The following is a 6,589-nucleotide window of genomic DNA, read 5'->3' as shown; positions in this document are numbered from 1 at the left end:
AGGAGAATGTGAATTTTAGCGTAGAAGCTGCAACAGAGTGATTATCGTTATTGAAGACATATTGTTGTTACGTGCAAGTCTGCTGCGAGATATACAGTGTGACCTACTTGCTCTCAAGGCAAGAGGGGCAACGAAAGCGGTGTGAAGTGGGTCAGGTAAGCTATTGCCGTGCTCTTCACGCGGTCTCATTCCGAGCGGGCATTCCTGATACAATCCAGGTTACGCGCACACGTCGAAGACGCAACTGGGCGACAATGACTGCTGATAGGCTGTGCCAACACCGCGCCGCCCGAGGTGTGAAAAGTGACATCTGGGAAGAGCCCGCCTGGGGGCGGCACGGCGGGGGCGGCGCTGTCGCAACGGCGCCAACGGCCAGCCGGGAAATGTCAGCCGGGATGGGACGCGGCGGCCTGGCGGGCTGGCCTTTGGCGGCGCTCCCTCACACTTATGCAAATGCTGGCGACCGGCGCGTGTCGTCAGCGTCGCCTGCGCCCGTCTGCTGCACCTCCACTCGTCTCGTCTCGTGTCGCGTCTGCACTCTCACACTCTCCTCTCCACGCTACTCTCCAGCCTACCCTCAATGCCTCAGCAAAAAGTGAGTAATGCGAGACCACATATCTTTGAGCCATCCCACACAAGATGATGCTCATTTCATTAAACTACGTTTGTACTCGTTCCCTTGCAACTGCACAACAAAACAGGCACAAGACGTATTCACAAACAGCTTGTTGACAGGTACAATACCTCAATGCTGCCACATAATACAATGTACCCAATCTGTAATAAATCAGATGTCGGAAAAACCCCTAATGAGATAGAGGTGAATCTTTCGGTCCATATTGTGCAACAGCTAGATTCGTTCGAGAGTATGCTGATACAACAGCGCCATACTTATCAGGCGTGTATAACTGATCACTCGACAAAGCATCCATAAATAAAGACTGGAAAATTGCACAGCTTACACCACCAAGAAGAAAGGAAAAATGAGTAACCGGCTGAATTACAGAACCATATCACTTAGTAACGCCCTTAGATTGTTTGCAGATAATGCTGCCATTTATCAAAAGTCAACAGAATATCGCCGGTCGGGGTGGCCGAGCGGTTCTAGGCGCTACAGTTTGGACCGTGCAACCACAGCGGTCGCAGGTTCGAATCCTGCCTCGGGCATGGATGTGTGTGATGTCCTTAGGTTTGTTAGGTTTAAGTAGCTCTAAGTTCTAGGGAACTGATGACTTAAGAAATTAAGTCCCTTGATGCTCATAGCCATTTGAATCAACATAATATCAAAGCCAAAAGAAAAATTATTTAGACGTCATATCGGTATCTTGCGAAAAGTGGCAATTGACTCTAAATAATGAACGGTGTAATGCTATTCACACCAGTTATAAAAGAAATTCGTAACATTTCAGTTACACTATTTAATGACTACCAATTCAACTAAATACGTAGGGACTACTATTGCGAAAATCTTAAATTTGAACGATCACATAGATAATGTTGTGGGGAAGGCGAACCAAACACTACGTTATACTGGCAAAACAATCGCAAGTTGCTACAGCTCCACTAAAAAGACTGCCTGCGCTACTACCGTTCTCTGTTAGAATACTGGTGTACATTATGGGAATAAAAAAGAATTACAGGAAGTTTTTAATGGAATGAACAGTCTAATGGGTACAGAATATGGATAGAGAGTAAACCAGAGAAAGACAAAACTAATAAGATGTACCAAAAATAAGATTAGCGAGAAACTCAAATCAAATTTGGTTTAAATGGTTCAAATAGCTCTGAGCACTATGGGACTTAACTGCTGTGGTCATCAGTCTCCTATTACTTATAACTTCTTAAACCTAACTAACCTAAGGACATCACACACACACATCCATGCGCGAGGCCGGATTCGAACATGCGACCGTAGCGGTCGAGTGGTTCCAGACTGTAGCGCCTAGAACCGCTCGGCCACTCCGGCCGGCCCAAATTTGGTGATTATGAAGCAGACCAATGTAAAGAATTACGCAAACTATGAACCTTCCTGTCAGATTAAAACTGTGTGCCGGACCGAGACTCGAACTTGGGACCTTTGCCTTTCGCGGGCAGTGCTCTACAATCTTCTTTTATTTATTTTTTATTATGTATTTGTGTTTTTCTTCACAATTCTGCGTCTCATTCTTGCGCAGTGGCCATCATAATCTCCTCTGTATCGTTCAAATTTTAGTATATGTACCGCCGAAGTAAGTACAGACCATTTGAGCTACCCAAGCACGACTCGCGTCCCGTTCTCACAGCTTTACTTCAGCAAGTACCTCGTCTCCTCCCATCCAAACCCCACAGAAGCTCTCGTGGGAAACTTGCAGAACCAGCACTCCTGGAAGAAAGGATATTGCGGAGACACGGCTTTGCCACAGCCTGGGGGATGTTTTCAGGATGAGATTTTCACTCTGCAGCGGAGTGTGCGCCGACACGAAACTTCCTGGCAGATTAAAACTGCCGGAAGTAAAGCTGTGAGGAAGGGGCGTGAGTGGGGCTTGGGTAGCTCAGATGGTAGAGCACTTGCCCCAAGTTCGAGTCTCGGTCCGGCACATAGTTTTAATCTCCAGGATGTTTCATGTCAGAGCACACTCCGCTGCAGAGTGAAAATCTCATCCTGGAAATACGCGAACTATGATAAGGAATAATGCAACCTCAGAAGCAATATTACTGTTAACGGGCAAAGAGAGTATACTTGGCCAAGAGAAGTCTGCTAGTATCAAACATAGACCTTATTTCGAAGAATAAATTTCTGAGAATGTACATTTGGAGCATAGTATTGTGTGGTAGTGAAGCATGGACAATAACAGAATCGGAACACAAGAGAATCGCATTGTTCTCAATGGTGAGTGTTCATCGGAGGTGAGGGTATTATCTGGAGTGCCCCAGGGAAGTGTAGTAGGTCCGCTGATGTTTTCTATCTACATAAATGATCTTTTGGATAGGGTGGATAGCAATGTGCGGCTGTGGGCTGATGACGCTGAGGTGTACGGGAAGGTGTCGTCGTTGACTGACTGTAGGAGGATACAACATGACTTGGACAGGATTTGTGACCGGTGTAAAGAATGGCAGCTAACTCTAAATATAGATAAATGTAAATTAATGATGATGAATAGGAAAAAAAAATCCCATAATGTTTGAATACTGCATTAGTAGTGTAGCGCTTGACACAGTCACGTCGATTAAACATTTGAGCGTAACATTGCAGAGCGATATGAAGTGGGACAAGCATGTAATGGCAGTTGTGGGGAAGGCAGATAGTCGTCTTCGGTTCATTGGTAGTTTTCTGGGAAGATGTGATTCATCTGTAAAGGAGACCGCTTATAAAACATTAATATGACCTATTCTTGAGTTCTGCTCGAGCGTTTGGAATCCCTATCAGGTCGGATTGAGGGAGGACATAGAAGCAATTCAGAGGCGGGCTGCTAGATTTGTTATTGGTAGGTTTGATCATCACGCGAGTGTTACGGAATTGCTTCAGGAACTCGGGTGGGAGTCTCTGGAGGAAAGGAGGCGTTCTTTTCATGAATCACTACTGAGGAAATTTAGAGAACCAGCATTTGAGGCTGACTGCAGTACAATTTTACTGCCGCCGACCTATAAAAATTCAAATGGCTCTGAGCACTATGGGACTTAACTTCTGTGGTCATCAGTCCCGTAGAACTTAGAACTACTTAAACCTAACTAACCTAAGGACATCACACACATCCATGCCCGAGGCAGGATTCGAACCTGCGACCGTAGCAGTCCCACGGTTCCGGACTGCGCGCCTAGGACCACTAGACCACCGCGGCCGGCGCCGACCTATATTTCGCGGAAAGACCACAAAGATAAGATAAGAGAGATTAAGGCTCGTACAGAGGCATGTAGGCAGTAATTTTTCCCTCGTTCTGCTTGGCAGTGGAACAGGGAAGGAATATGCTAGTTGTGGTACGAGGTACCCTCCGCCACGCACCGTATGGTGGATTGCGGAGTATGTATGTAGATGTAGATGTAGGTGTAGATGTAGATGTAGAAGCATTTGAGAGACGTTGCTACAGAAGAACGTTGGAATTAGGTGTACTGATAAAATAAAAAATGAGGAAGTTCTATGTTAGAACGTGTATTAAGGCATTGGGGAATAATGTCCATGGTACTGGAGGGAGCTCAAGAGGGCAAAAACTAGACGGAAGACAGAGAACTGAATACGTTCAACAAATAATTGAGGACGTAGGGTGCAAGAGCGACTCTGAGATGAAGGGGTTAGCGCAGAACATGAATGCCGCGCGGGATTAGCCGAGCGGTCTGGGGCGCTGCAGTCATGGACTGTGCGGCTGGTCCCGGCGGAGGTTCGAGTCCTCCCTCGGGCGTGTGTGTGTGTGTGTTTGACCTTAGGTTAATTTAGGTTAAGTAGCGTGTAAGCTTGGGCACTGTTGACTTTAGCAGTTAAGTCCCATAAGATTTTCCACGCATTTGAATATTTTAGAACAGGAATGTGTGCCGGGCAACATCAAACCAGTCAGAAGCCTAATGATTAAAGAAAATGGGATTCTTACAAGAGAGGATTAACGGAGGACATCGGGAAAGACCAAATAAGATGATGATGATGTTGGTTTGTGGGGTGCTCAACATCGTGGTCATCAGCGCCCGTACAAGTTCCAAATCTTTCTATTTCCAGTCTCGGTACTACCAGAATGATGATGAGATGATAAGGAGAACACAAACACCCAGTCCCCGGGTGGAGAAAATCCCCGACCCGGTCGGACGTCGAACTCGGGACCCCGTGACCCAGAGGCATCAACGCTAGCAGCTAGACCACGCGTTGTGGACGGTCCAAATAAGGACAGCTTGTTTGTACTATCGCGAAACAGGGGACTGAGAGCTACGGATGTGATAGGCAAATTGGGTTGGCAATCATTAAAGCACAAAAATTTTTCGTGACTGCACGATCTTTCCACGAAATTTCAGTCTCCCGTTTTCTCCTCCACGCGTGACAATATTTTGTTAATGCCCACTGACATAGAAACGTTCATCGCAAAAAAAAAAAAAAAATAAGACCAGAGTTCGTACTGAAGAATTTAAATGTTCGTTTTTCTCACTCGCTGTAGGGCAGTTGAACAGTAGAAAAATATTATCAAGGTTGTAGCATGAACATCCCGCCACGCACTTACGTGTGAATTACAGAGTAATATGTAGATGTGATTGTAGATGAAACATTATGATCACGGCTCACGGTCAGGTTGAATTCGGCCTGCCGGTGTTGCGGGAGCGCGAAGCGGTATGAGAAATATACTAACTGAATGAGGATTCACTCTATTGACTATAAGAGCCGCAGTATGGGGAAATACACTTTGACAAAACCAGTGTCTCGGAATCGGCAAAGCTGTTCTGCAGTTGACGTGCTATGTCGTGAGCATCTCTTAAAAATGTCTTAGGGATGGTGAAACGACGAAAATGTGACCATGTGTTAGATGTCTACGGCTAGTCACAGAACGTAGACCAATCTGCCATAACAAAAAAACTGCAAGTAATTTTAAAAAGCATGAAAAACAGGAAATCATGTGAACCCGACGGTATTTGTATGGAACTTTTAAAATACGCTGGTCGATTTCGTGATTTTAGATTATTACATTTATGTAATGAATGCGGGCACTGCTGCAAAATTTCAAAACTCATAGGAAAAGATCAAAGAAAGAACTACGAAAATTGTAGAGGAGTCAGGTTGCTAACCTCGCGGTCTATAACACATCTGCTGAAATAATTAATCATCGTATAAGAATCGTAAGACAGACTTTCCTGTTAGAAGAATAGACAGTATTATGGAAATGTCGTTCACGCAATGACGATATAAGTTATGCGTGCCCAGCTGAGATGGAGACGTTCACACTAGCTGCGCAGTGTATAATCCCTGTAGGTGGTTTACCAGGAGATGGTGTGGTGGCACTCCCAGTTGCAATTTATTCGCCCAGAAGAGGGTTATATTTAACACATTTATCGCAAGATGGAAGAGGTGTACAGACAGCCGTGTCCCGCACGGTGCACGATGTTCAGGTTGTAATAGTCATGAAGCCTTATTTGAGGCCAAGAAGGCAGTCGAGCTCCTTCAAAAATTTCGATTGAAGTTATGGAATGTCTTCCTTACAGCCGCGATATCTCCCCATGTGACTCGTATATCTTCGGCTCCTTGAAACAATTTCTGAGAGGTCGACGTTCACCTGCGCGGGGCACTGTGGGAAACTAGGTCCATCAGCAAGGCAGGAGCTTCTATAACAGGCGTATCCAACCTTTCGGCTTACCTGGGCCATATTAAAGGACGCCGAATATTTTTGGGCCGCACATAATATACCGAACACCAAGAGCTACCGCTGAAAAACTCGGAGGTATGTAGTTAACATAGCTAAGTAATTTAGAATTTATGGTTCTTTAATCTAAAAAATCAAGACTGAATAAATTTAACATTTTGTCTCTAAGGTGTCGTTAATAATTCTGTATTTACGCAATCACAAGTCATACAATTAATATGAAACTTTACTCTGAATTTGGGAAACTACTGTATCAGTATCAAGTTCCATCGAAGTGGTTGATA

At 45.0% G+C, this 6,589-nt stretch overlaps 1 non-coding gene across 1 annotated transcript; it reads right to left on the bottom strand.

The window, feature by feature from the left end:
* Window positions 1–2,129: 2,129 nt before the first annotated feature.
* On the bottom strand, window positions 2,130–2,236 carry LOC126420174 (U6 spliceosomal RNA). Its single transcript, XR_007576038.1, has one exon. It is a non-coding gene; the product is annotated as a U6 spliceosomal RNA (small nuclear RNA).
* Window positions 2,237–6,589: the final 4,353 nt, after the last annotated feature.

This window comes from Schistocerca serialis, chromosome 9 (genome assembly GCF_023864345.2).
Source record: "Schistocerca serialis cubense isolate TAMUIC-IGC-003099 chromosome 9, iqSchSeri2.2, whole genome shotgun sequence".
Lineage (NCBI taxonomy): Eukaryota > Metazoa > Arthropoda > Insecta > Orthoptera > Acrididae > Schistocerca > Schistocerca serialis.
The sequence above is the reverse complement of the archived record's forward strand: the minus strand, read 5'-3'. Positions and strand labels throughout refer to the sequence as shown.